General features: G+C 41.8%; 1 protein-coding gene across 3 annotated transcripts in view; it reads right to left on the minus strand.

Moving 5' to 3' along the window:
- Positions 1-27,552, minus strand: part of HDAC9 (histone deacetylase 9) — a 294,314-nt gene that overhangs the window by 165,845 nt on the left and 100,917 nt on the right. The window lies entirely within an intron of this gene.

A 27,552-nucleotide genomic window follows, 5' to 3' on the forward strand; every position in this document is an offset into this window, starting at 1 on the left:
GCTAATAAGGCCAAACCCCTTTGAAAACAAAGTTTTGCTACTTGTGCAATGATTACTAAGGGCAAAATTCATCTCGTTACAGTGGAAATAACATACTCCAACTTCACACAGCAGGAAGAAAAACACTGTGCTAATTTATGAGTAGCTGCCACCTGAAGGCATTGAGGTTTTTAGGCCCATTGAATCTTAACCAAAAAAACCTGGGGAATGTCTGAGACAAAAGCTAGCTGGTAAATTAATCTCTGCTATTATTAGGCATTCAGATCACAGGCATCTATTTGTGCCTACACAACCCTGGCCAAGAGAGGGAATACAGGCTGTGGGTGCTGTTGTAGGCAATGCATTCCCATGGAGGAAGCTTGAGGTGACCAGAGCACGTACTTGGTGCCTAAACCAGAGGTGTGAGTTGTCTCACCTAATTTTTGTATTTTAATGAGAAAGGAGGGAGAAGCACTGAGCAGTGGCCATGGCTGGCTCCCTCCGGCTGTGAAATGTTTGTGTCCCTGGTGGCTGTCTTCTCCCCAGGGGCAGAGTGGGTGGAAGAGCCTTTCCTTTTCATTTAAGAAAGGGTTACGGGGCCATGCTGCCCAAAGAGCTGCACCAGGGGCTGAAAGCCCCGAGAGAGTTTTGGGTCAAGTTAGGTTGCTTTGGGAGGATTTGGATCTCTGAAGACGTTTTGTTTTCATTCTTTGAATTAAAATTTAATTTAAGTAACTGAAATACATAATCCGTTTCTGAGGAATGCTGTCTTAGTCTTGTCTCTTAGAAGAAAAAGCAGGATTTTCAAATTTTATCTGTTACTGATCAGCTGTATGAGCTTACACCAGTCTTCTAATCTAATTAAATTATAAGCCTTTGTGTCACTTTATCTCATGCTGGCTTTATCTATCCTAACTACAGAGATTTCAAGCAGTTTGTCCTTTGCAATGTGACAGTTCAGTGCTCGGTACTAAGGGTGTTTGACTGCAGTTGTGGAGCTAAGGCAGTAACACACTTAAAATAATGAAAAACTATCTTGAAAATCCTCTTCCTTACCTCCCCCTTCCAAAAAAAAAGGAAAAAAGCTATGAGTTTCATGTAGTTTGTTTCGGCATAGTAACTACCCATATAGGTCCAATTACATTTCATTTAAAAAAAAAAAAAAGGGGCAAATATAAGGAACTAAAGCAAAAGGACAAAAATGAGAGAAGAGAGACTAGATGGGAGCGCATAGAGAGAACAAGAATCCAGCTTTAACAGAGACAAATCATAAATAAGACTATGGATCCACGCACCGACTTTCTCATCACCTGGAAATGGTCAAAGCATCACAACTGTGATTTTTGGACATTCATACAGTATGGGGTTCTGTTGAATGAACCCTGATCCCCTAGGCCTCCCTCAATGATTACATCTTTAAAACCTTTTAAACTTAGGACTTCACCTCTGTTTTAATACGAAGGCTTCCGAATCTGTGGTTATTTTGGGGTGTTTTCGTTTAATGCTTTATTCTACTATAAAACAGTATATACCCTATTTATTTGATGCCTTCCAGAAACCCACAGTAATTAATTGCTGTAGCATATGGTTGTGGTAGCCCAATGGTCAGACAAAATCAGCTGAGAAAGCAGGGCTGGTCGCGCACCAACTGCAGCACCCGCCCGCCACTGACCACAATAACCTTTTTGGGAAAAGTCACTTCCATCAGTCAGGCCACTACAGGGCAGTGGCCGCAAGGCAGCAAAACACTGCTTGGAATAATTCTTTGCAGATGCCAGGAACCGGAAGTTTCAGGGAGAAAAATGAAAGCCATTCACTCTTCCAATGACACAAGCCTTTGATACCACAAAGTCATTTGGACAGAGAGCTCCAAGGTCAGGAAGGCACGTAAAGATTGGTGATTAGAGAAATACTATATCAGCAAAGTGTGGCAAGCTATTAAAAGAAACTGTAGCTTTTATGATTGTGTTGCTGGAACTTCCCCAGGGCTATTTGTATTAGATATTGAGTTAAGCATAACTTATTTAGTCCCAGCATTCCAGAAAACATTTTGATGTCAGCTACTGAAGGAAAGTAAACATGAGGAGGAGGAAAGAGTACTGATCCCAAACAGATAAAAATATTATAATTTAATTTTGTGAACCCATGCATGTTAGAGCATTACGAAAGAGCAATTTTTAAAAGGTTGATTTAACTTAAAAGACTTGGTTGATAGAGGTATTTAGTCACTGTGCAGCTGGGGGAGGCAGGGTGGAGAAACAGAGATGACTTATCACCTTGAGTATATGCTACACCCTGACAAAACATGAATGCAGTTTTCTGCAGACAACATTTTTGTCTAGAGCAGATTTTATGCACATGTGTGATTCTCATCTAATGCTGTGGGCTTGTGTGTATGTTGGGCCAAACTATTTGCTTAGCTGGGCTGTTTGCCCAGTGGATGTTCTGGTGACAGGATGGCAGGATGGCTGGTGACAGGGATTTGCCTGCCCTGTAATGAGCAATTAAGAGCCTTTGGGATTGTAATTTAGGAATAGCTCTATGGGTCTGGATTTTTGGGCACTAAGTGAAGAGTTCAAAATCTGATCTACAGGCTGCTAATATCGCACAGGTATTATCTCATAGCTCAGCAGCTCCAGTGCAGTAGTCATGCTTGTTGATTTCTGTAAGAAGCAGCCAATAAATCCATTGGGGAATTCTGCTCGTGGGTTCTCTATTCTCTCAGAATAACACTGTGGACCTGAGGAAATCACAGGTATAAATGTAAGGTCAGGTGTGGTTTTCTTTGATTTGCCAGAAACTACTGTTTATTTAAGAGTGAGGAAGTGGGAGAGCTGAAACCTCAAAGTGAAGTACAGCTCAACCCCCTTAACACAGGGGAGACACTTCAACAACAGCTCCTTGCAGAGGGTTTTTTTCATGCCATCTTGACTGTGCTTTGATTCTTAGATTTTTTTTTTTTAAAGGTGTTTTTATGTAGGAGGTTAGCACTTACAGGTTTGCTTGTTTAAGTACTGCAGAAAAAAGGGTCAAGGCATATAGCAGAACTAGCATAATGTTACAGATATCACTCTGTAGATGTTATCTGTCCAGAGACACTGTTCAAGAAACAATTTGTACTTCCTGCTATCTTGCTCTGACCAGGTGTATTAATGTCACTTCATTTTGGACCTAGGCAAGATGCCAGCCCTTCCATTTTATCTCAATAGAAGACAAGGTATATAAGATTGTGAATACCATACTTTGGTGCTTCTCTTGATTAGCGTACTTACAGTTCAGTGACCTCATATTGCTGATAAAATGAAGTTTTTCACTCAAATCGTGAAATTCTACATTTCTACGTCCTGAGTAGGAAAGATTTTTAGCATGAGATGAAGAGGAAGAAAACTTCCTCTCCCTTCTTTCCTTGCTATATATATATTTTTTTTTGTGCTAATATTTTCACTGCAAAGAAATTATTCATTACCACAGGAATATCCCAGCTTTGCAGGTTACATATTAATGACCAGTTCTCCCAGACAGAGGATCATATTCCATTTAGAAGTGCAAATGTTATGTCTACTAGTTACCAAACATGCCATATAGGACTTAGCAACTAAGACTTGATTTGCATGTCCTCTGCCTAAAAACAGACTAGTTAATACAAAGACTTCACACAGATATTTTTTTTTACCTTAATTACTCGGCCTTACATACTTGTCCTAATTCTTGACATACTTAATAAGATGATTCTGGACTATAAATTCTCTACCTCATAATTTGTTAGTTACCACTTTATTGCACTTTTAGGCTGTCTTTAACAACAGTTAGACTTTTACTCAGGAATACAACTACTGTATTTTGCATGTTGTGAAGACAGATTTGAAGCTTTTTGGGACCCATAGCTAAAAAGGAAAAAGGCTTGTGTTGTTGTCTACTTGTCTTGAGGAGAATAATTCGTGGCTTAAGAAAGCAGAAATGTTCTTTACCCTGAAGCTAGACAGAAAAAAATATATAAATTTAATAGAAGAACCTAAGTTTGGCTATGACTGAGTGACTAGATAAAGCCAAATAAGATTTAAGAAGGTAAGAACATAAGAAATGCCTTACTGCATCAGGCCAGTCTATCAAGCCCAATACTGTCTCAGACAACAGGAGATGCTATTTAGTGAGAGCACATGAGCATGGCTGCTCTCTGCAATTCATTCCCCTCGTACTCTCCCAGCATGCAGAATTTTTGCATATAGATGTTAGAAGAACATCTATCCCGTAGTCTGAAGGGGATGAAGAAAGACTACAAGGCCCTAGGACGGTTGGTGAAAGAGTCTGGGGCACAAGTTGTTTTCTCCTCCCTCCTTCCATTTTCAGGTGATGACGTGGGATGGAACAGTAGTATTCTCTCTATTAACGCCTGGCTACGAGACTGGTGCTACAGGCAGGGCTTTGGGTTCTTTGATAATGGCTGGTTTTATAAGACAACAGGCGTGACGGTAATACATGGGAAAGGTTTATGTCGTATGGGCAAAAGGGTTCTGGGACAGGAATTAGCAGGGCTCATTCGGAGAGCTTTAAACTAGATTCGAAGGGGGATGGGGTAGTAGCTGGGCTTGCACCACTGGGGCAATGCTCTAGTGTTGAGGTAGACCAGGAGGCCTCCCATGCCCCTGGGGTGAAATCGATGTGCCCAGCTCGCTCCCTGAAATGCCTGTACACCAATGCACGCAGCATGGGGAATAAACAGGAGGAGTTGGAAATCCGTGTTCGGTCGGGGGGCTATGATCTAGTGGCAATTACAGAGACTTGGTGGGATGCCTCGCATGACTGGAATGTGGTCATGGATGGCTATGTCCTGTTCAGGAAAGACAGGCCGCTAAGGAGAGGTGGTGGAGTTGCTCTTTATGTGAGTGAGCAGCTAGAATGTATTGAGTTCTGTCCAGGGGCGGATCAGGAGCGAGTTGAGAGTTTGTGGGTGCGAATTAAGGGGCAGGCTGGCAGGGGTGATACTGTTGTGGGTGTCTATTACAGGCCACTGGATCAGGATGAGGAGGGTGATGAGGCCTTCTACAGGCAGCTGAGAGCAGTCTCGCAATTACAGGGCCTGGTTGTCATGGGGGATTTCAACTACCCTGATATTTGCTGGGAGGCCTACTCAGCCAGCCATCCCCAGTCCAGGAGGTTCCTCCAGTGCATTGATGATAACTTTCTGATGCAAATGGTGGATGAGCCAACTAGGAGAGGAGCGCTGCTGGATCTGATCCTCACTAACAAGGAGGGTCTGGTTGAAGAGGTGAAGGTTGAGGGCAGCCTTGGTTGTAGTGACCATGAGATGGTAGAGTTCAGGATCTCATGTGGCAGGAACAGAATAGCTAGCAGAATCACAACCCTGAACTTCAGGAGGGCCAACTTTGGCCTTTTCAAGCAATTGCTAGGGGAAATCCCATGGGACAGGGTACTAGAAGGTAAGGGGGCCCAAGATAGTTGGTTAGCATTCAAGGACTGCTTCTTCCGAGCTCAAGATCAGAGCATCCCAACAAGTAGGAAGTCAAGGAAGGGTACCAGGAGACCTGCATGGTTGAACAGGGAACTGCTGGGCAAACTCAAGTGGAAGAAGAGGGTGTACAGATCGTGGAAGGAGGGGCTGGCCACTTGGGAGGAATATAAGTCTGTTGTCAGAGGATGTAGGGAGGCAACTAGGAAAGCTAAGGCCTCCTTGGAATTAAACCTTGCAAGAGAGGTCAAGGACAACAGAAAGGGCTTCTTCAAATACATTGCAGGTAAAGCCAACACTAGAGGCAATGTAGGCCCACTGATGAATGAGGTGGGGGTCCTGGAGACAGAGGATAAAAAGAAGGCGGAGTTACTGAATGCCTTCTTTGCCTCTGTCTATACTGCTGGAGGCTGTCCTGAGGAGCCCCGGACCCCTGAGGCCTCAGAAGAAGTCAGGATAGAGGAGGAATCTGTCTTGGTTGATGAGGGCTGGGTCAGGGACCAATTAAGCAACCTGGACGTCCATAAATCCATGGGCCCTGATGGGATGCACCCGCGGGTGCTGAGGGAGCTGGCGGAAGTCATTGCTAGGCCACTCTCCATCATCTTTGCTAAGTCGTGGGCAACGGGAGAGGTGCCTGAGGACTGGAGGAAAGCGAATGTCACTCCAGTCTTCAAAAAGGGCAAGAAGGAGGACCCGGGTAACTATAGACCGGTCAGCCTCACCTCCATCCCCGGAAAGGTGATGGAACAACTTGTCCTTGGTGCTGTCTCTAGGCACATCAAGGATAGGGGGATCATTAGGGGCACTCAGCATGGCTTCACCAACGGGAAGTCATGCTCAACCAACTTGATAGCCTTTTATGAGGATGTTACCTGGTGGATAGATGATGGTAAAGCTGTGGATGTGGTCTATCTCGATTTCAGTAAAGCATTTGACACAGTCTCCCACAGCATCCTCGCAGCTAAACTGGGGAAGTGTGGTCTGGATGATCGGGTAGTGAGGTGGATTGTGAACTGGCTGAAGGAAAGAAGCCAGAGAGTGGTGGTAAATGGGACTGAGTCGAGTTGGAGGTCTGTGTCTAGCGGAGTTCCGCAAGGGTCGGTTCTGGGACCAGTTCTATTCAATATATTCATTAATGACTTGGATGAGGGATTAGAGTGCGCTGTCAGCAAGTTCGCTGATGACACACAACTGGGAGGAGTGGCTGATGCGCCGGAAGGCTGCGCAGCCATTCAGAGAGACCTGGACAGGCTGGAGAGTTGGGCGGGGAGAAATTTAATGAAATATAACAAGGGCAAGTGTAGAGTCCTGCATCTGGGCAAGAACAACCCCATGTACCAGTACAAGTTGGGGGCAGACCTGTTGGAGACCAGCGCAGGGGAAAGGGACGTGGGGGTCCTAGTGGACAACAGGATGACCATGAGCCAGCAGTGTGCCCTTGTGGCCAAGAAGGCCAATGGCATCCTGGGGTGTATTAGAAGGGGTGTGGTCAGCAAGTCGAGAGAGGTTCTCCTCCCCCTCTACTCTGCCCTGGTGAGGCCGCATCTGGAGCATTGTGTCCAGTTCTGGGCCCCTCAGTTCAAGAAGGACAGGGAACTGCTAGAGAGAGTCCAGCGCAGAGCCATGAAGATGATTAAGGGAGTGGAACATCTCCCTTATGAGGAGAGGCTGAGGGAGCTGGGTGTCTTTAGCTTGGAGGAGAGGAGACTGAGGGGTGACCTCATTAATGTTTATAAATATGTAAAGGGCAAGTGTCAAGAGGATGGAGCCAGGCTCTTCTCAGTGACATCCCTTGACAGGACAAGGGGCAATGGGTGCAAGCTGGAACACAGGAGGTTCCACTTAAATATGAGGAAAAACTTCTTTACAGTGAGGGTGACTGAACACTGGAACAGGCTGCCCAGAGAGGTTGTGGATTCTCCTTCTCTGGAGACATTCAAAACCCGCCTGGACGCGTTCCTGTGTGATATAGTCTAGGCAATCCTGCCCCGGCAGGGGGATTGGACTAGATGATCTTTCGAGGTCCCTTCCAATCCCTAACATTCTGTGATTCTGTGTGTGATTCTGTGAGTACATCCCTGTCTCTTTCCTTTAATATCTGCTTATGACCCTGTTGTCCATGAATTTGTCTAATCCGGTTTTGAACTGCTGGTTCTACAATCTCCTGTGGCAACAAATTCCAGAATTTCACTACTCGTGGCGCAAAGAAAAGAAAGTCTTGCCTGTTTTAAACTGATCTCCTTGTAATTTCAGCAAAAGCTCATGAATCTAATATTGCAGGATTTAATGAATAACAGTTCTTCATCCACTTTGCCTGCTGCCCTCATGATTTTGTAAAAGTCTCTCTGAGGGAAGGTATTCTCTAGCAGAATTAGAGATGTTTACCCAGGAGAGGCTGTGCGCTTTTTCAGCCTTCCACGGGTGACAACGTGGCGCTGCTTCTCAGTTGTACAAATTACCTTTCTGCTCAGCATTGTTGAAAATGCTGCTTTAATTGATGTTCGTGCTGCAGCTGGCCTGGTGGGTCACCCGCAGAGCAGAGTGAGGATGCTGCCGCCTCCTGCCAGGCTCCCTCCCAGCCCCAGCGTGCCCTAAATCTGCCCCCTGTTCTCTGGGCCAAGGAGAGCCTGGCAACCAGCCAGGGAAATCTTATTATGTAGGTGATATTCACTAGGGGAGCATTTGAGAGGTGCATTTTAGTTTTATTTAAATGTTCTGGTTTCCACTGTGGTGGATTTACATGTATAAAAGCCCCCCGTTTAATACATAGTGATGTATGAGCTTCCCAAATGTATTCTCTGCACTTCTGCTTTTACTCTCCAACTCTCCAATCTGTCTTTCTCTCTCTCTTCTTCCCTCTTCTTCCCACTGGGAGAGGATGATGTCTTGTGCAAAGAGACATTAATGTGTCTGCATCAGTGTTTGCAAGCAGTATGCAGTAAAACTTTTAACTACAATGCAATTTAGTCAAGAAATAAGAGACAAAATCCAAAGGCTGAGACCAGCACCACAGCTAGAGGTTTGATATTAAATATATTCCAACTTTTTCTTTCTAATATTTTCAAGTAGGAAATAAATCTCCTTTCTGTTGAAAGATAGTTCTGCCTTTGAAGATAGAATAACGTTTACATAAATGTTAAGGTCTTCTTTAATGTAGCTCTCATTATCTCCTGTGTTCCCCCTTTCTCTGAAAGCCCAAGTGACTGATGTCAAGATCAAGGGAGTCAATCAATGTAGATACACTCCAGGACCCAAACAGGATATAAATCACCCTTACTCCTAACCACAGTAGACACCTAACTGAAGGACAGAAGTTTACATATTCGCTGTCCTTGTGGGGGAGGCTAAATTTCCCAGCCACTTACCTCATGGGAATCCCTCATTCATTAACCAATTGGGGTGCTTAGTATCACTTATCAAATAGGCTAATCAAAGTTTGAGAGAAACCAGTTCTTGACCACTTCTTGCCCTTTGAGCACTCCAGGGCCACCTCCTGCCCTAGACTTTTATCTAATTAAAGAGGGGAAAATTAATCCATGGAAGAAAATGAGATAACAGCCACCACAGCAGACCATCCCAGAGTCTGTTTTGGCTTTCATCTATTGCTACCTGACAATTAACTCTTCAGCAACACAGGAACCCCATTTTATGGGTGCAGGATCTGTCCCTTCACACAACGTTGAGTGTTGCATTTTCATTTTTCACTGCTCCATGTTGCAGTTCCTCTACTTGTAATGGGTGCGGGTGAATTAAAAAGGTCATCCTTTACTCTCCCTCTCTCAAGCTTGACTTAGTGCTGTTTTCACTTGCAGAATACAAAAGTGAAAACTGTAATTTATTACAGTACTAGCAATTCAAGATGTTTTGCTTGGATCCTGTGCTTGCAATTGGTTACCAACATTCCAGCCTTTCTTGCTTTTGTTGGCTACTAGTTTATAACCCTCAATTTCATTCTCTAAATCTGTGTTTAAAAAGACATTTCACAACACAGGCTTGTGGTTTTTTTTACCTTGGAAAAAAAAGTGTGGAGCATCCCCTTTGCAGATACACTGCAATTTTTTGTACTACTTGTGTTCCTGTTTGGTGTTCTTTTGTTTTAAATTCTTTCCTTCTTTTTTAAACCACCTGACTGTAATATTTCTGAAGCCCAAAGGATCTTCCTTTATGATCGCTTGAATTTTTCAACAGTTGAATCTTTGGCACCGTGAATATCAGAAATAAGTTAACTCTGGTAACACAGCAGTCGTTAGCTGCGCTGTGAATGGAGAGACTTGCATTTTATGGGGTACTTGGGAGTCCTGGCCCGTGGCCGTGCAGCAGCAAGCTCTGCTCCTACAGCAGCACCTGCCAGCAGCGAGTTGGGGCGCGTGGGGTGGCTCCGACATGCCACCCTCACTGGCTTCTCAGGTTTTGGTGCACTGAGGGAGCAACAGCAACAAAGTTCAGTTTTCTGTCTCAAAATACTCGGATAATTTGAAGGCTGGATTTGTATTTCTAGCATCTTTAGCAGGAAGCGTTGGATTATAAAGTCTGTGGGACAGGCACATATGGCCAAAATTAGAAGTGCTGAGGAAATCCCACTTATACTCTACACTGTCTCAGTGTTGTAACTTGCACCTTGAGGCACTTAAAGGTGGGTAAGTTAAAGTAGCCCCACTCGGACTCCTTTCTAGAGATGAGAACTGGTTTAATTATTACATGTTCATATTACTTTGAAATGAGCCACTGTTACTGGTTTGGTTTTTGGTGGCATGTTTGGTTTTTTTTTTGTGGGTTGTTGAGGGTTTTTTTGGTAGCTTTTTTTTTTTTTAGGCCCACAAAGTTCATGTATATCTATAGCACTGTAGCCAGCAGTAATCATTAAACACCTTACAAGACTAATTTTAGTATTATCAGTATGCAGTTCCTAGCACTTAATAATGGGCATTCTGCAACATAGTTAATTACTTGCAAATGGAAGTTGTAACAGGTAATAGAGTTCAAACCTTTTCATTTAAATTGAAAAGAAACCCCAAGCAAGCTTCCAAATGTCTTCCAAACTCTGGGAAAATTTTAGTCCATATCAATGTCTGAACTAATATCTGACCTTCCCTTTAGCTACCTGAACTAATCCATCAGACCTACAATTTAGAACTATGACCTGCAGCTGTTTGGTTATGGAAAGGACATTGGTAGGACTTTAAATGGGGATAAGTGAGGCAGTGAAAATGAGATTCAGTAATCCCCCTATATTATAATGTATTTTGCACAGGGTGGGAAGGAGCTGGGACTTTTGCTTGCTCCCCCATCCCAGGCAGCAGTGGGGGGATGTGGTTGCTCCCTGGGCTGCTGCCTGCTCAGTGCCCCCCACAGGGTGAGGCAGCAGAGAGGGGTCTCTTGAATCCCTCCTACAGCTCCAGTGCCAGCACGGGGAGTTCACCAGGACCCAGTTAGACTCAGATATCAATTAATACCAGCTGCTTTGCTCGGCAGGGTGGACAGAACCTACTAGGAACTGGAAAATCTGTAACCGGGAAATACGCTAGAGAGAACAACTCCGTACTGGTAGGGGGATAGGCTGCAAGCTGTAACATGTCTTTTCCATCTCGAATTTCTACATATTTAATTTATATAGGGCATTGAAAACCTAAATTGTAACAAACTTTGGTCACTATCCACAAGAGGCAGATTTGATCCAGTGACCCAAAGGCGAAAGGTTCTGTATTCCATTAGCAACCCCCTACGAATGCAGTCCCTCACAGAGGTTTTTATATCAATAGCTAAATACCACTAAACTTTACGAGCTACGTGGTAACATTTTCAGTCTCCTAATTCTGAGTCATTTCACAAGCAAAGGGAAATTTGAGTTTGTCTTAGAGATAAAAATGGAACTTCTTCAAGATTTTGTTGTTAGATATTTAGGAATCCAGTTATTTATGAAAGAGGAGGAGAAGGAAAGCAGGTTGGATTATGACTCAGTATGTTTAGGACTGTCTAAAAGGCATTGTCCTAGGAGAACGCATTAGGCACAACTCCTACACTGCTCTTCCCACCTTCTCCTGTGACTGATTGCGAGAGAAAATTCTTCTTTCCCCCTTACTGGCAATTTTACACCATCTACTCTATTACCCACTGGAATGTCCCTTGGAATTTCACCCACGGTCCAGAAGTTGAGTCTTGATCTTGATACTAGTGAAACTTGTAAGCAAGATAAAAGTATTTCCGCACATATTTTTTAAGCATGCACAAAAATGTATACAGGCTAAGAAGATATAGTGCTATTTAATTTCTATTAGAGGTAAAAATGTGGAAATAACCAAAAAAAAGTTACATAAAATAGCAGTTGGAGGTCAATATTCGTGTCAGAGGTGGTCTTGTTCTATTTTTTTTTCTTTTTTTTTCCTTTACCTACAAGCCAAACACCACTAAGCCAGAAACCACCAACCAGTACAGCCTCACAGTAACAAGATATTAATAGCCCATGGAAAAATCAACATATAATTTTATATTATGGTACTTACTACAGTCCCTGTATTTTTTTTAGTTCTGACCTAACCGTAACACGAGAAAAGCCAGTGGAGTGACATTCCAACCTGATTGATTCTGTGATTCTATGCAAAAATGTGTGCTCATTTTAATTCATAATATATTTGAAGTATTGTTGGTAATTTTTCATATGACATGTTTCTAAGGAACCCTCACTTCAGTTTTTTATTACAGAAAGTTAGGAATTTTACATACAAATGTTGTTGTCGTTGCTTTTTGTTTAAACAAACCTATCATCCTTTTAATACACAGAGAAGTATATAATAATCCTGAGTGTATATAAAGTGACTTTGAGATTGTGACACATCTCCTACCTTCTGAGGGGGCTGTCTATGGGCCTGCTGTCTCCACAATTAGTTATATAGGCTCTTCTCACACATGAGCTCTTTGCTGTTGTTGTTGGTTTTGCATACATAAGTAAATACACAAATGTTTTCATTAGATAGCAGAGAATACACTTGCATGGACCTTTGAGGAAGTCACCCACATACTTACAGGCAAGTAGGTATTTTCAAAATAGGTGCCTAAGCACTTCAGTGGTTTTACTTTATATGACTGAGGTTCGTAAACATTGTAATGGCCAAAGACCTGAACTGGGCTGAAGCATGCCCAATGCCTAACTTGTTCTTCTTTTTTACACATGCTTTATTGTTCCCTGTCACATCTCTTACTGTTGCGCCTTCTTGGGGAGATTCTATTTGGCATTAATGACTTGGAATCACCTACTACTACATTTCCTAACGATTTCTTTAAAATTATGTTATAAATCTCTTGATGTCAAAATGCCAAATCCAGCAACAATAAAGGCATTTTCTGGTTAACAGCTTGAAAAGACCTTAGTCTGCATTTGACTAGCCCTGTCCCCTCCTTGTAGAGTTATGCAAACATCTTAGCAAACTTTCAATCAGTGTCTCTCAGCCATTGCCTCTTGGAAGGACTGAAGCCAGTTCAAAAGTGCAAAGCTCTTCCCTGATTTCAGGAGTGTTAAAATAGCAGAAAAAACATCAAGTAAAAGAGAAGGAATACAGACACAGCTCCTCCAAAAACTCTCCCTCCAGCAATAAAAAAGCAAGCTTGAAAGGAAGAAACCACTCAGCAGGCGGGATTTAGAGGATAAGATGTTATACATATAACACCATTCTCCCAGGCCAGCCAAGAGCTGCACTCAGCGTGCAAAGGTAAATCTTTAGGTCACAGCAGAAATGTCAGAACTTTTTAAGAATTCTGGATATTCCAAGTGATGCTGTGGAGCCCAAGGTAACATGAATGCCAACCAGGGCTGAATTGCAGGCTTGCTCCTAGGACTCCTTGGATCACAGAATCACAGAATCAACCAGGTTGGAAGAGACCTCAGGGATCATCGAGTCCAACCGCTGCCTCTACACCACCCTGTCAACTAGACCATGGCACTAAGTGCCATGTCCAGTCTTTTCTTAAACACATCCAGAGATGGTGACTCCACCACCTCCCTGGGCAGCCCATTCCAATGTCTAATAACCCCTTCTGTAAAGAAATTCTTCCTGATGTCCAACCTGAACCTCCCCTGGCGAAGCTTGAGGCTGTGCCCTCTTGTCCTATCGCTAGTTGCCCAGGAGAAGAGGCCAACTCCCACTTCACTACAACCTCCCTTCAGGTAGTTGTAGACTGCAATAAGGTCACCTCGGAGCCTCCTCTTCTCCAGGCTAAACAATCCCAGCTCCCTCAGCTGTTCCTCGTAGGTCAGACCCTCCAGACCCTTCACCAGCTTGGTCGCCCTCCTCTGGACTCGCTCCAACACCTCAACATCTTTCTTGAAGTGCAGGGCCCAGAACTGAACACAGTACTCAAGATGCGGCCTCACCAGTGCCAAGTACAGAGGGATGATCACTTCCCTAGACCGGCTGGCTACATTATTCCTAATAGAGGCCAGGATGCCATTGGCCTTCTTGGCCACCTGGGCACACTGCTGGCTCATGTTTAGCCGGCTGTCGATCAGCACCCCCAGGTCTCTTTCCGCTGGGCCACTTTCTAACCAGTCTTCCCCCAGCCTGTAGCGCTGCATGGGGTTGTTGTGGCCGAAGTGTAAGACCTGGCACTTGTTCTTGTTGAACCTCATGCCGTTGGTCTCGGCCCATCTATCTAACCTGTCCAAATCCCTCTGAAGGGCCTTCCTACCCTCCAGCAGATTGACACTGCCACCCAGCTTGGTGTCATCTGCAAATTTACTGAGGGTCTTAAGGATGCTTTGCTGCTGTTTGTATTCTGATCCTAAACCGAGATTAGACACTTGGGAAAACACTGTGTTAACCTACTGCACAGTCATTCACGCTGGTCAGCAGACTAAAGTCCTGCTGAAAAGCTTTAAAACTAGGCAACAATACTGGAAGCAGAGCCAAACCAGCAGTGTTATTTCTAAGACTGAGGGCTCAGTTCCAAAACTACTGTCTCCTCTTCTCAAGCAGCTTAGTCTTCAAAAGAGGTCCGTTTAATACTAAAAATTACCATGATTTGGAGGTCAATAAATCTTTTTTCTAAGTGATAAACCACAAAGTGCCCCATGACTTGATCTACTTCATGTTGCCATCGTGTTTGTCATCCTCTTTTTTTCCACATACCCAAGTATTTCATTCGCTCTCTCTTTGAAACTTGGAGAATTTGGGTTTCTCCCTCTCCTAAGATCGTTATCGTTGGCCAATGCATCAAACAACTTCTTCTACTGAACTCCAGCCACAGAACAAATACACCACCTACCAAACCAAAGGCGCCCTCTTCAAATCACAGTCCCATTTGGCAGCCAGTTCCTCTACCATTATACCCAGAGCAAACTATAAATCTTTTGCCTTGGACACTACTCACTACCTCAAACGCATAAAACTAGCTATTACAACGATTCCAGTAGAACGATCAACTGCTAGAAAGGGATTGTGCTGTAGGTGTAACACGTTTCACATAGCTCCATCTTTGATTTTTCAGAATTCAAGAGCCTCCATTTAGCAAGCTTGAAGCCATTTCTTTTTTGTAACTGCTTTTTTCTGTTTTTTCTGTCTCGTCTTTTTTCTTTTTTTGTTTTGTTTGTTTCTTTCTTTCTTTGCCTGTGTGGTCTCTTGCATTCCTTGTGAGCTTGGAAGCATACCTTACCATTCGCAGGAACCATCACCACACATGATTCTATGTAAAGAACAACTTCCCCATTGCTGTAAATGTAGATTTGAAAATGCCAGATGAAATTCGTATCTATCAAGATCAAAATCTCATTGCATGACTTTGTTTAACATTGAATGGTTTTGTCTTCAAACTAGTTTAAAAGGAATTCTTGATGCCATTGAAGGTATGGGGAAGCAATAACTCCTCCTAACAACTCCTGACCATAAACTGCCCGAGGAGCTACGAATGGAAGGGTACTTTTTTTCCCTCCTTACTGAAAATAAAACTTTCTTCTACTCCACTGGTATATGCTCAGTTTAAAACATGTTTTGAACAGCACTGCTCCCTACGATGCATTGGAATTGAGAGTGTGATATAGTCTGTAACATGGTAGATTATTCTAATCCAAAACCCAGTTTAGGACAGAAGCAAAAGTTTCAGCAGACTTTGGATAATATGAACAGAGCTTTCACAGCAGTTGTCAAAAGGCAAATGTGTGTCCCAGGCAGACGCTAAGGCAGCTTCACACCAAAGGCCATATTTGGCTGTTTGTTACCTCAGTCACCATTTGCACTGCTCCAAAATGCTTGCTACTACTGCCTCAGCAATAGGTGGGAGTGAGAGGAGGAAGGACTTTGAAGTGTTTGTTTATAAATACTTTATCTCCATCTCCAGGGCTGTGCAAAGCTGCATACGTTATGTTCCACTTTCTGAATTTAGTTCACATCCATTTGATTGCTCACACGCTTTGTACTTCGAGGTAGTTTTGCTGCCTTTCAAGCTACTTGGGGAAAAGATATTTTTTTTCCTCGTGCCATCTCAGATCCAGCTAACAAGAAGTCCTTTACTATAGGGCAAGAGTGAAACATCGTTAAGTCATAATTTCTTTTCCACTAGAGTAGCAGGTATAACCAAGCTGCTTTCCTCCTAAGGCTCCCAGCCCTGAGAAAGGGAAGAGGCTAGCCCCAAAGGACTGCATTTCTTGGGTTGCTGTAACGTAGGTTAAAGTCCTTTTGTCAGAAGGAGAGAAAAAATGTGACTTAACACTTCTTTTTTTTTTATCTCTTTCTCTTCAAAAGCAATGCAAAAGCTCACACTGTGTGCTTTTACAATCAGACTGAGCAGGGAACTGAGCTGTCACATAGATACAGCAAAGCTGATGCTATTAGGGCAATGTAATTTCTTGAAGTCCCACAAATCAGCTTGTATCTCTTATGACTAAATTGACAGAACAAAAATAGCTTATTAGAGGAAATACATTGCTCGCTGATCTAGTGCTACGTAGATACTATACGGACTTCATATTACATGACTGTAAAGCTTTACTACATTTTGGTAGCAGCTCTTTGCATTAAAACAGAAGAAATAATGCTAAAATAACGGGTTGAAAGGTAAACAGAGCAGAGCATCCTGTCAAGGCAAGGAGGCTCACCCTCCCTGCTTGCAGGTTCCCTTCGACAGGAGTACGAAGGTTTTATGCAACAGATATTGCCACAGTCGTGGGAGATCAGGATTGAAACAGGTGCAAAACAAAGAAGATTTTTAATATTTTAAATTTAGATTACTAAACCAAAAAGTAATTCTTAATTTTGCTTTGACTATGGGTAGTACATTGTCACTCTGGTAGATGACAGGCAGATTTTAAAGACAGGTTTTAGTATGGCCATTTAAAATACTCTTTAAATGAAGTATATCACACAACGTATGCATTACAGTTATAGCACCGATAGAGCAAATGTGTTATAAATCATTGAAATCTTAACAAAGCAAGATGCTTGTTGACATAGCACCTTCTGATACACTTTTTTTTTTGTCTATTACTCCACTTCCATATCCTCATGCCCTTGTGCATGTAATTTAGCAGCATAAATATAAGTTTGGAGGAGCTGTTTTTCAAGTAATCTGGAGCTTCTGGATTTCTGAAAATCATGCTTTTAGAAATGTGGGATTCTTTCCACACATCCTTCTGGAAAGTTCATTGTTCCTAATTTAAAAACCACAGCAGCAGCAGCCTTATGGATATGCATCACAGCCCTTCTGTGTCTTTCTCCTCCTCACTGTTTGTCATTTTTGGAATAGAACAGTGCAGCCCGCTCGCGCAGCTGACTCCTCAGCGTGATATTTTTCCCTACGCCCAGTCTTTCCAGAATCACACTACAGAAGCCAATATAGTATCCCTTTTTTTTTGGGGGCGGGGAGGGGAGGTAGGGGGCAAGGGGAATGTTCTCCACAAACTCCAGCCTATTAAGTTTTTCTTGCAGTTCCTCTGGTTTCTTTTAAGTAGAGCTGTCATCAACGCTTGCTAAGTTACAACACCCTAAAGACTTGCACAGTGAGTTATAATACATGTTTTCTATAAATCATGCAAAGACGCATGCACACTGCTTGTAATGGTTGTATATACCGTCATGCACACACCTAAATACCAACAGGTATATACACAAAATACAAAATTCATCGAAATGTATAGCAGTGAAGGCAATTCCTGTACAATGTGCTTTTTGAAGTTCTTTGGTTGGAAAGCATGTAAATATGTGAACTGGTATATGGGAAGATGGGAGCGTATGCCCACACCTGTTAAGTAAGTGAGAAGTAGTGTCATCTAGTGGTTAGCCCAAAGCTCAATGGGACAGGAGCTGTAGTTCACTATCTAGTAACAAAATTTTTCATTCTTGAGTTGCTGTACTGTGCAGCTTAGAGGAAATAATTTTTATTTCTTTGTATCTCATTGATTCAGCGAGAAAACAGGGGAAAGTAAAGCCAGTTGGAGAACCATACACTAAAATATCAGAAATATGTAAACTCTGCTCAGATGGACACCTTCCTTTTTTGCATCCCGTCCCACCCAATGTTTCCCTCTGATAGTGCAGACATCCTGAGAGCATATTCATAGACCTTCTGCCCACCCTCTTCCATACAGTGTAGCTTGAAAACTACTGTGGCAGGACACGGGCACACTACCATATAAAGAGGTAGATTAATTTACTGTTGAAACTTGTAGTAACTGAAGTTCATTCAGTTTCCAAAAATGTAAGAATAGACAAATCTATCTATGTGTAGTAATTCTTTATAAGATGAAACTAATTTGATTAAAAGCTGGTTCTTCTTATTTCCTCTTCTGACAACATGATGGTTAGAAATTATATCCTCATATAGTTTAAAGTACTATTTAGTATCATGTCTGGATGGAGGAAAACATGGACTTGAGCACTGGCTTGCAAGTGAAGGAAGTGGTGGTGTTAAGCACATACTTAAAGCTAAGTGTGTGATTAATTTCTCTGTAGATTTGGGGTTTATAATATGAATGAAGTACTGTAATCTGCCTATCTGCTCTTAAATTTTTGTCAAAAGACTTAGAGCTATAATTTGCAGATATTTCTTATATAAAAATGACTGTAGGGTGTTAACATAAAAGCTGACTTATACCCAGACGCAACATTATTGGTACAGTTATTTTATGTGGAATCGTAATTAGTTTCACCCATTACAGTTTCATCTATTAAAACTAAAGAAACTAAAATCTACTGAAACTGCTGAATGAGGGGCTAACCGTATTAGAATGGAGCAGTTATAAACAGGACTCTTCCAGCTGCCCTGGCTAACAGGCAACTCTAGAATAACAGCGATGCGTGTCTTAAGTTTCTGCTAACAAAGCTGATTTCTGACCAGAAGGCTAGAGTATTCTTTTTCATCTATTAAGCCCTGAAAGTGACAGTTCTTCATATCCCTAATATTTCCTTTTCAGCTCACCAAGGCCAAAATGTCATCTTTTCTTGTAAAACAAAAAATCAAAGCCAAATGGTTAAAATGCAAAGTTTTGGTTAAACAAACAGTCAGTATTTCTGTGGTTTTATCTGCAGCCTGCAGAGCAACTAAACAAAGCCAAGATATTGTCCATCTCTTTGACAGACAAAGAGCCTCAGAGGTTCAGAATGACATGCCTGGGGCTGGCACGTGATTAGAGTAATTAAATTAAATAGCAGGAAACATGTTTTCCATATGCCATTGCCTGGCCACACACACGAACTGTAACAGTAAATCTTTTATATTACATTGGTTCAGGGAAATGTATAACCATTTTAAAAATGCATGATGCCCACAGAAATAAAGTTAAAGGGAATATAGTAGCACACTCACCAGGCTCCCTGGCTTTGGTCATTGGCCTGAAATGCCAAATAAATTCATTCCTTATTTATTTATTTTAAAAGGTGCAGCTCAAAATGCCCCAAGCATGTGAACATTCAGGAAGCATTACTGGATTTACACTGGAGGATAGCGCTGATGCTCTGATTCAGAGGAGAAAAATAAAATCCTCCCAGTAAAGTTAAGAGAAATATCTTGAGTATCTTACAAACTGAGATCCTAACGTATTTCTGTCAGTATTTTGCAGTAGTCAGGCCCTCCAAACATGTATTAAAAAGGAATTTTTGTTCCAGTTCTGTTTTCCACAGCAATATGAACTCAAATTTCTTTGCTTTCATGGCCAGTTGTTAGACAAGACAGCATGTTTATCCATGCCATAATACAGTCAGAAGAATTGCTAGTCAGAAGGATCATCTGTCATCCTTGAATTTCCTTGTCATTGCACTATTAAGACCAACTATAACACTTGCTAATCTATTTCTCACTCATCTTTCAGTGGTTGATGATGCCAAATTAAATCATTGGTATTTCTGTTTTGTTATGTTTTTGCACAATAGGGAAAAGGCTGCAAAACAGTTTGGAATGAGCTATTAATCAGTGAGGTCACTGATTTAAATGTCCAGTCCTTGAGATTTTTAGGGGGTGACACACAGGAACATTTCCTATAAGTGATAAATTCTGAACACTGCAAAATGCTCTTAACATGAAGAGAATTAAGAATTTGGGGAAAACCATCTCAGCACGTGAAAACCTGTCCATGAAAGTAAATTAAAAACGTATCTCACAGTTTTCTGGTGAAATATATACTGGATAATTTCATAAGCATTTTAGATATTCCATCTGCACTTTATCTCTCTCCTTGACCCAGAATGCTCAGATAAGAAACAATAGAAACCTCAGTGCTTCCGATTTCGGGTCCAGCACTGAACTATGGTATTAAGTTTAATAACTGATAATATTCAATGGAATCAAAGTACCAGCCTCCAGCTGGAAAAATAGATGTCAATTTATCTTTAAAAATTAGTGTAACAAAGATGATAGAACATTGATACTCCTGGCTCAATGTTTAGCAGTTATAGTATTTCTTAAGCTATTGAAGTGAGATTCAAGGTGTCAGTATGCAGAATTAGGAATTGGGACCTTTTTCTTCTACAGCTTTGAATGCTTTCTTTACTAACTAATCTCCATTATTTGATCAGGAAAACTTGTGTCTAACAGTGAATCTAAAATAGTTAAAGGAGACAACAGTGACAGGAAAGTGAAAACCAACGACTCATGTTGATAGTAGCTGGTAGAGCTCTTTTTTTTTTTTTAACTTTTCTTTAACTGTCTGAACTCTTCTATTCCCTGAAAGGATCAGTGCATTTCAACTTAAATTATTGAGTCTGAACTTTCTATAAAATGGTTTAAACGATCTGTTACAAGGCAAAGCAGTTAATCCCTCATTACCATCTTGTCTTCTGAGAAAAAAAGACAATAGAGAAAGTTCTTTGCAGCAGGTAGAAATTTGGAGCCTCTGGAGGATGTAATGTTGTCATCCTCAGGAGGGGACAGAGCTGCTCTCCAAGCCAAGGAGGGGTCTCAGATCCAACTACAAGGAGTCCTGTAAGATGTTTTACGCCTGCTGCTTCGCCTCCTCTGCCTCCCCTCACCATTACGTCCTACACCAGTGCCAGAGGATGATGCCTCTCTGTCTGCTCCTCTGGCTCCCTGGCTGGCCTTGGCCTCCAGCCACTGTCCCTTCCCTGCCAGGAGCCAACCCCACCATGGAGTGGCCAAGCACATGTGAGAAGCAGCAATAACTAAAGGCTCGTGGCCCTTCCCAATAGGGTCTCTTATGCCTTCTGATTGTCAGAAATGGGACAAATCTGGAGAGCTTGGCAGAGGAGCTGGTACACCAGGGGACACCTGCAGGATAGCCATGGGAGGGAGAAGGGGCTGGGGAAGCTTCTGATAAGGAGTTATTCACTGAAGGGGAGAAAGACTCTGTTAGCTTTGGGCATAATTCTTCTGATTTTGCAAAGTATGTTCTTGGAAAGCAGCTCTGCCTTTCACCTTTTGGTGCTTCTCCAGCATTACCCATTTTAGGGACACAAGCGATATGCTGGGAGGAGCCTCCATCCCTGTGAACCACCACAGCTGTTTCAGTGGCACAGAGGAGATTTAGCCTATAGAGAGAACTTGGTAGCATTTCTTTGCTCTTATAATGCTGTCATGTACTTAGACCTATGAAAGCATGTGAAACTCAGTCCAGTGGCTTCTGCCAATGTTAAAGGAAGTAACTCAGTTTTGCCGTCGGTGATGTCCTTGATGAATTACTCAGACTAAAGGACTTGGACAGTTTTGTTTTTCCTGTCCTGGTTCCTATTCCTCATTCCAAAGACCTGCTATAAGCCCTGAAGACCTCCTCCAGCACAGCACTTCTCAGAACCTACGGAACGCAGGGATCGAGTACAGCAGCAGTAGTGACCGGTAGCTGTTCATTGGTGATGCAACAGCACTGTAAAAGTGATCTGTGGAGAAGGCAATAGCTGAGGAGTGGGTATGTTTTTTGATAGGGGTCAAGTTGTGAGAGTAGTTTCCAGCTTCTTATTTTGCATAGAGTATCTCGGCTGCATAGTCAGCTGCACGGCTTGAATCTCCTTGTTTTGTTAGGTCCAAGCTCTTAGTTCAATGGGTGAACTTTGTAACATAGGAGAGCAAAATGTGTATATATTGGTCCTTCTTGACATATGCTACTGTTGCATTTACAGGATTCTGTAGGTTGAATGCAACTAACCTCACTGGGATTGTGTCCTTCCTTTCTGACTTGCTAAATCCTCCTCCATTTCTAAACCCATCACCAGAAAAGTCTTTTTTTTTTTTTTTTCCTTTTCAATACTTAGCATCCATATTAAAGCAGAAGAAAGAAAAAATAGGAAATACCAGCATTACATGAATAATAACTTGCTATACATCAAACATTAAGTGCCCTGTCTTGTGATTTCCTTAATTACTAGCTGAAGTAATCATGGAGAAGAGCTGGGAGACACAGTAGAGCTGATCCTGGTAAGAAGCTGTAAAGAGCTTTCAAAACTATTTCTTCTCTAATGTACCTAACCCACTTAGAGGTACCTGTCTATAAGTTAATATTCAGCCTTTTGCAATGACATTAAATGTGCAGGTGGCCATGACAGTAAGAAAGAGAACCTAACACTGACTTCTTTCTACCATTGACCAGCTAAGTTCACAGTATACTTTCAGGCTTAAATGATCCAGTTAGTCATGGCCTCTAGGGCTGGGTACTGAAAATCAAATATGAAATTGTCTCTCTGTGGTGACCCCCTGCAGCTCACCTTTACGACAGCAGCTTCACAAATGTTATGCTCCTGTGTGTCTGGCATCCCACCAGACTGAACCCACTGCCTCTTCTCTGACTCAATGTGCTTTATGCCAACTGATTTCACAGCTTGAAACATCTCAGTGGTCAGTGGTGGTGGGAACTGCTTGCCAATGAAACAGTGCAAGGCTCGAGAGTGCAGCTACTGGGTCGTTCCCAGATGGAGCTGGGAGCAAGCATGGGCTTCAGCATCCAACTGCAAAACTTCCCCCGGTCAGCTCATCCCTGATGTAGCTTCTTACCAAATTACAGATTCTTGCATGAAAGCAGAACTTGAACATGAAGCTGAGTTAAGGTGCTTTGAGTCTTTTTCTTGCATTAAAAGCTGGAGGGAAAGTGCCAGAGAGGTGAAAGAAAGGATTACTTCTTCTACAGGAAGGTTCAAGCTACTATAATCGTGACATATAATAGTATCTAACTTGAAAGCAGTTGTTTGAAATCCAGCTTCTCAGAGAGGACTTGGGAAAATGAGCAGCTTTCTTGGTTAGGGCATTATCCATCAACACAGATAAGCAACAGTCCCCATGCTCATTCTCAATCTTTTGCTGTAGGAATGAATCTTCCTCCTGTCCCTTTTTTCTTGCTGGTCCTGTGCTGCCTGTGTTTGTGTTCTCAGAGCCTGCCTGAGAAGGGGTGGAGATTCTTACGAAAAAACTCGCTCACATAGCACAAAGGGTAATGCTGCACATATTTTAACTGGAATTATTACCTGCAGAAAAGGCCAAATCAGAGCTATTGAAGTCAGGTGTCCCTGGGCTGAGCCTGTGCTCATGGCACCTGTATTCAGCACTGCTGTTTTTATTCTTCTGTCAGAAACACTAACAAAGAAGCTTTGAAGCCCTCTGTATAAAGTCAGTAGCTTCAGAAAACTAAAATCTATGCAGAAACTAATGGGACACCTAAGGCAAGGTGTCAAAATGGATCAAAATGGGTGAGAAATGAGAGAAACCTGATCACCACCTGTCCCTGTGTGCAGTCAGGTAGCTGAGTGACGGAGCCATGCTCTCTGTGTAGTAACTCTATCACTTGTATTTTCAGTAAAGATCTAGGAGAGCAAGCCTTAGAAGTGTCTGGTCTTGGTGGCTATCCCTCTGTGCACAGTGGGAGAGCATTTCCCAACAGCACTTCTGCCCTGTGCTCCTTCTGGATCTGTTCAATTACAGAGATCTGCTTTAAAAAGCTGCAAGCTGCCACCTAAAAACTATCACAGTGCCCTTCTTGATGGGAGCAAAATGAAAAGACTAAGGAACGGGTTGGAGACTGAATCCTCCATCCTTCTCTAGCTGCTTTGCAGAGAACCTGAGCAAAGCCTTCTTAAGCCCTTGCCATCACTGCGTTGCTGCAGTCTCATAGCTGTAATTTTCACAAGACCCTTTGCTGAGGAAATACAGGCAGTATGAACAGAAAGACTTCCTTGGTCTCCTGGGGATCCAAAGGTCACAGGCCAGAACAGGAGAAGAGGCAGATTATGCACTGCTTTCTGCATTAGAGCACCTATGTCTCAAAGGCATTCAGGCTGAGCTGCTCTTCCAGGATACTAAACAAGAGAGCTTTATGAAGATTTAGCCAGCAGTATACTGAGGCGTGCATTTATTCAGTCTCATATTTTAAGAGAAGGAAGAAAATGAAAACTTGTGTGTGTGTGTGTACCCATACGTGTGTCTGACAGAGAGAGACACACACTCAAGAGGTCAAAACAGAATTCTTCCAAAAATGCAGCATTTAAAGCAGCAGCTTTCCAAGAACACATAATCCTCTTCAATGACAATAACAATAACACCCTGTGCTGTCTGATGCAGGAAATGATAAATTGCCCAACGGTATGAAAGTAGTGTCATCTGACTGTCAAAATGTGAAGTGATAATTACTGGGATCTGGACTTACAGGCTTTTGGTTCATGCTAGTTAGGTACCCCTGATTAAGTAATTTTGCTAGTGTGGCCCCAGCGGTTTCCTTACATGCTGCTTTCTCTAATAAAAGGGACCAGTAACAGAAGTATTGAGGTGCCATATCACAAGTAAAGAAGTATAAAAAATTTTGGATCAAAAAAATAAAAGCACTATCAGCATTATTCTGTGCAGGTATGAGTGAAATGAAATAATTCTGTTATGTTGTAATGCCATATGGTTGGTCAGACAATTCAGGTCTTGATTTAATTTTGTGATAAAGTAAGTAAGTCTTATTGCCTTCTCTAACTGAAGGGTTTACATTAGGAGAGACAAACAAAAATACCAATCTCCTTGGAGTTCATTGAGAAAGTAGATTTGATACTTTCTAAAAAACTGATTGTTTTCAAATCCAACTGGGAAAGGAAAATTACTTGTAAAAATTCTCATTATTATTCTGCACTTTTGTGTAGAATTGGCATTAAAAAAATTGATAAAGAACTACATTTTTAAAGACCACAGTTAAAAACTCAATACAGGACCTTAGGAGTAAAGATGACAGAAAGCTGGCTAAATACTTAGATGGGGTTTCCCCTCGTGTAGATGAATGAAAAATGTTCACAAAACAGATCCAACTACACAGCCCTCTGCCCCCTCACTCCATCTGGACAGGCTATGGCTCAAGTTTGATTGCAGAAATCACAGTGCCAGCTTGTGTTATGTAGGAGTTGTACTGGGCCTGTGCTCCCACAGACTAGAGGAAAGGCAGAACAGTACAAGGTTAGTGCCTCTCTTACTGGCTGAAGAAGTTAAAGCAGACAACTAAGGTAGCCTACCAAAAAAAAAAAAGTTATTTGAGCTAGTAGATATAAGAATGTGCTTACAACATCATTGAGGGAGGGAGAGGAGGTGGAAGGTTTATTTGGAAGTTTGACATTGTTCCATACTTACATTTCCATTTCTCCTGCCCTTCACAGCCCTTCTTGAGGCCAAAAATGTTGTTATGTGCTACCACCTTGGAAGGACCAAGTGCACAGAGGGGTACTTTTAACAGCACATCCTCCAACCAACCTCCCTTGTATTTCAGGGCTATGTACTGTTAAGAGTCAATACAGTGACTTCAAGGCAACTATGGAAAGTAAAGTAAAACAAATGCTACAAAAGCTCCACAGCCAGATTCAAAACATCTCATTTAGTCAGCTAATTAAGGCACTGAATCGCTTACAAGTAAGTAAGTATCTGGTCTGTTGAAACAACTCTAGTGACTAAGGCCCCCATGTAGTCACCTCAGAGAATCAGACATTGCTGAATGCTTTCAAGTTATAAGCTAGTAGCCTTTTAAATCTCAGCTGCTGCTGTAGTAATTCTTGGGGGGTCACCAACAGCTGTGTGTACACACAGGTAGCTGGGGAAGTTATCCTGTAGTGGCTAGATGAGTTATGGAGCCAGAATCAAAATAAGCAAAAGGAGTGTGACACTTGAGCTCAGCAAATGGGGACCAGAAACCAGGACATGCCTGAAGGATGCCTCTTCCCAGCTCTGTTCATGTGTGTGAGCGCATGAGCATGGCCAAGACAACCAGCCTTTCCACTGTCTATGCAGGTTGAGCTAATTGTATTTTTTTGCCTTTAAATCTAATTCCAAATTAGGCTGACTTAAAAGAGGGAAAAAAAAAAAAAAAACCAAACAAATGCAAAGCACAAAGTCTACCAAATACAAAGCACAGCATCTACCAAGTAGAGTGGCAGAATTCTACAAAAATCACTGGGATTATTGCTCTAGATCAATAGAGAAGACAATTTTATCCAGGATGCTGCTCTTCTGTCTGCCTGAACAGCAATTCAGCATACGACGTTCTAAGCTATATGCCTCCACTGAGAAATGAGGTACAGAAGCCTCACTACCACCCAGATGATGGGAACTGCATAAGGAAATCAGAAACTAAACAAATAAATGAAAAGCAAACAAACATCTCTTAAGTGGATAAGTAGGACATGCTGCTAGTGGGACAGAATACAATAAGGAAATTAACTTGGCTTAGCTAATTTTGGCTGCAAATTGTGAAGTGTTCATAAGGGGGAGAAATAAGTAAACATTTTTAGATTGGTGCTTGGGACTCATGTTTCTAGATTTTTACCTTAGAATGCCAGTGAAGATAAAAACAGGGTATAGCTGGCTTAAGTAACATGGAGTAAATAAGTCTTAGTGATCCTGATGATAACGAAGATGGAATGACGATACTGCACAAATGAATTGCTGAATAGAAAGGATGAGTCGTGGTAGTGACTGGAGTGCTTCTGCTTGGCTGAGGCATTCAGCTTTTAATCCTATTTTGTTAATGCCAGGGGATTAAAAAAAGGCTAATGTCACAGTATCTACATTCCAGTAATGTATGTCTGTCTTGGGTATATAAATATTATGAAGCATTTTTCCCTTCTTTAGTAGTAATTACTTCTAAATCGGCAGCTATACTGGCTTTATTTTTTTGGACAACAGGACAGAATAAGCACCTATTTTTCAAAAAAAAAAAAAAAAAAAAAAAAGAAAGAAGATATGTACAGCATTCCTGGAAAATATAAGGCTTGTGAATTGTATTAAATTATGATTGTTTTCTTCATTATGGGTGCTTTTATGCATGATAAACAAATAATTTAGAAAAAAATCTAGATGCAGCCTCCAAAACAGGAATGTCGTAAATTGAAAACGTTTATGGCTGCTCTTCTAATTCCAACACAAGTATTTAAACAAAAGTCATCTCAAATAAAATCCCCGTTGAAAGCATGATTTACTTATAGGCACAGAATTCTAAATATATAATAATCAACAGGGCAAGCAGTATAATGTTATACTGTTAATGCTAGTTAAGTTTCCTAACGTAAAACTTGACTTTTTATCTAATATTTTTTTGTGTATGACTGATGAAACTTTGCTGTTATATCACTGAAAATAATTAAATTTGATTTACAGAAATATTTATTCTTACATACTTATGTTGCTGAAAGCATTTTATTTTAATTAAAACTATACCAGAATCGAAGCTATTAAGA

Source organism: Nyctibius grandis, chromosome 7 (assembly GCF_013368605.1).
Source record: "Nyctibius grandis isolate bNycGra1 chromosome 7, bNycGra1.pri, whole genome shotgun sequence".
Taxonomy (NCBI): Eukaryota; Metazoa; Chordata; class Aves; order Nyctibiiformes; family Nyctibiidae; genus Nyctibius; species Nyctibius grandis.